Here is a 3,402-nt window from a genome sequence, read left to right on the forward strand (position 1 = left end):
TGTCGCTGCCCGTGACGCTGCCGCGAACAAAGGACACACACAAAGCGGTTTCTTCCTATGATCCCTTTATTTTCCCCTGAGGTAGTCAGTTGTCCGCTGCTGCGCGCCCCGAGACGGGGCCCGAATAAAAGGAGTAAAGTGGCCAATCAGTGTTGTGTACACGTGTACGGAAGTGCATATAGCCTATCATATGGGCCATATGTGAGAGTCCCGTGCTGATCATGTGACTTGTTATTGGCTAGAACCCAAGTGCACGCGTTCCGGGTAAGGAACTTCTAGGAATCTGCTTACTCTTTACGCGAGTAAGAGAGTTCCGCTCGGCGCCATCTAGTGGCGCGGTCCACGGTAGGGTATTGTCGCCCTCCACACCTTCTATGCCGATTTTGCTGAGAGTCTTAGTCATGAAGGGATGTTGTATTGTTGTCTAATGCTTTTCTGCATCAATTGAAATCCTCATATGGTTTTATTTTTCTTTCCATTAATATGGTGTATTATGTCTTTGGTTTTGCATTTGTTAAACCACCTTGCGTCCCTGAAATAAAGCCTACCTGGCCGTGGTATGGAATCTTTTTGTATGTTGTTGGATACTATCTGTTAGTATCTTATTGAGAATTTTTGCATCTATATTCATCAGAGATATTGGTCTGTAGTTTTCCTTTCTTGCCATATCTTTATCTGTTTTGGGAATGAGAGTGGTGGAGCCTTCATAAAATGAATTTGGAAGGTTTCCTTCCTTTTGGATCTTTAGAAATAGTTGGAATAGAATGGAGGTTAAATCTTCTTTAAAAGTTTTGCAGAATTCAGAATTAAAGCCATCAGGACCTGGGATTTTCTTTGTTGGAAGGTTATTTATTACTGATTCAATCTCATTGCTTGTTATGGATCTACTCGGGCTTTCTATGTTCTCTTAATTCAATCTTGGTCGATTGTATGTGTCTAGGAATTTGTCTAGCTCATCCTGGTTTTCTTATTTGTTGGCATATAGTTGCTCATAGTATCCTCTAGTGATGCTTTGTATTTCTATTATGTCTGTTGTAATATTGCCTGTTTTATTATGAATGTGATTTATCTGCTTTCTTTCTCACTTCTTCTTAATTAGTCTAGCTAATGGTATGTCAGTCTTGTTTATCTTTACAAAAAAAAACAACTTTTGCTTTCATTTATTTTTTGTACAGTTTATTTATTTTCTATTTCACTTATTTCTGCTCAAATCTTTAGTATTGCTTTTCTCTTGGTATTTTTTGTATTTTTTTTTGGTTTTTCCAGTTCCCTGAATCTTGACATTAGATTGTCCATTTGCAACCTCTCCATCTTTTTCTTACACACACTAATTGCTATGAATTTTCCTCTTATGACTGCTTTTGTTCTGTCCCGTAGGTTATGGAAACTCGTGTACTCATTATCATTGGTTTCCATGAATTTTTTTTTATCTCAATCTTAATTTCTTCAGTAGTTGTAAAGCCATTCAGGAATAGGTTACTTAGTTCTCATATATTTGGATAAAAACAAACAACACACATTCCCGAAATTTCCACCTTCTTCATGCTCCAGGTGGCTGCTATTCCTTCACTCTGGACCCAAGAATGACGATACAGGGAGCAAGTAGACCTAAATTCAACCTACAGTCCCGCCTAACCAAGCTCATTCCAGATGAGGTCAGCTAGCTATAGCTACTTGAGGCTAAGGATGAGAGATGTTTCATACTAGGTTATTACAGAAGAAGCCTAACTAGTACAAACAGATTGGGACCCAGAATTACAACTGCAACTTGGGGCCCAACAGCAGTGGCACAGGCAGTAAGGTGCTGCTGTGCAAACCTGAAAGTTACATGGGAGGCCCAGGTTTGGATCGTGGGCTGACTCGAATATGCTGGGTGTACCTGGGCATACCTGTGATCCCAGCTGAGTGAGATTCTGGGGGAGAACACAGTATGGTGAGACTCTGCCAAGAGCACGTGCCTTTTCCTCTCTAGCTCTCTTAGTGAATAACATAAACTTAAAAAAAAAATACAACTTGGATGACTGGGAGAACGAGGGGCAGATTATAAAGGAGGGAATAAAGTTGGAAAAGAGAAGAGAGGAGTGGAGCAGACTTGGGAGATGAACACATACTCTTGTTTCGTTGTGCTTTGCTTTACAAATAATTTGGTAGGGTCCTTCCCTTACGTTTCTACTGAGCTGTCAGCTCTTTGAGAGCAGAAATGGTAGATTTTGATCATCGCTGTGTCTTCAGGGCCTGGCACAGTAATTGTCATATCACAGACACGCAATCAATGTTGAAATGAATTAATAAGTGAAACGAGGTGACAGCAGGCCTCTGAAGGAACCCTATGCTCAAGTACCTGGCATCAGCCTGGTCCCAGGGGCCTGTGGCTGCCCTCTTACCTTTACAGGAAAGAGTCTCCTGGGATATACCTCAGTTTCCCCTAGCGCCAAGCAGCCCTTTCAGAAGCTCAACCTCATGAAGGCTCACAGGTCTCCTCTGGGCAACCTGGGGAGGGAGCCAAGGCTCTCAGCACACCCTGAGCCCCACCTGGAGGCCACAGCTCAGTCTCTGTTCTCAGGATCCTCATATCTGAAACTCCATAGGCTGCCCTGTCTACCTCAGCACCCCTCAGAGCCTCCATGCATGCTGCAGTCCCCCGTACCCAGCACAGACAAGAGAGCAGTGTTCCTGATCCCACTGTCCCAGTGCTGCCCGACGCTAGCCCAGCCTAAACTCCACTGCAACCCTGTCAGGTCCAGTGTGACTAAAACGTACGACCCACGGAAACACCAGTGAGATAAAACACACAAGACAGGCAATGATTTTATTATTAGTAGTTGTAGTATTTAATCCCATTTGTTATTATTATTTTTAAGTTTTTTTAGAGGTTTTTGCTATAGGGCGCGTGTGCTCGCCAGACAGAGAGAGAGAGAGAGAGACAGAGAGACAGAAAGCAAGAAATCACCACCACTCCCCGGCGGGGGCCATGCTGCAGTCCCTTCTCCTCCTTTCTCCTCTTGGGATCTTGGGCACGCATGCACATGTGCCCGGCATGAGTTTAAGCCACCAGGTCCGGGACGCAAACCACAGTCGACTACGTGGGAGTCCAGCGACATAGCCATTACGCTAACTGCTGGTCCCATTATTTTTTAATTTGACAAGACAGAGACACACAGAGAGAAAGGGAAAGTGAAAAAGCAAGCCGCCAGGTTTGGGACTTGAACCAGTGGGAATCCAGCGCCTTTAACCACCCCTCTAGCAGTGATCGTTAACCAGGAGGCCAGGGGTCTCTCAGCCTCAGAGGCATGCGGCCCAGACTGGCTGATTCTCCGTGTATTTATTGAGGAAAAGGACGACAGAGAGACTGTAAGGACTTGCGAGTAGTCCTTGCAGCTGTGGCGCCAGGAGGACTGCAGA

This window comes from Tupaia chinensis, unplaced genomic scaffold (assembly GCF_000334495.1).
Source record: "Tupaia chinensis unplaced genomic scaffold, TupChi_1.0 Scaffold000442_1, whole genome shotgun sequence".
Classification (NCBI taxonomy): domain Eukaryota; kingdom Metazoa; phylum Chordata; class Mammalia; order Scandentia; family Tupaiidae; genus Tupaia; species Tupaia belangeri.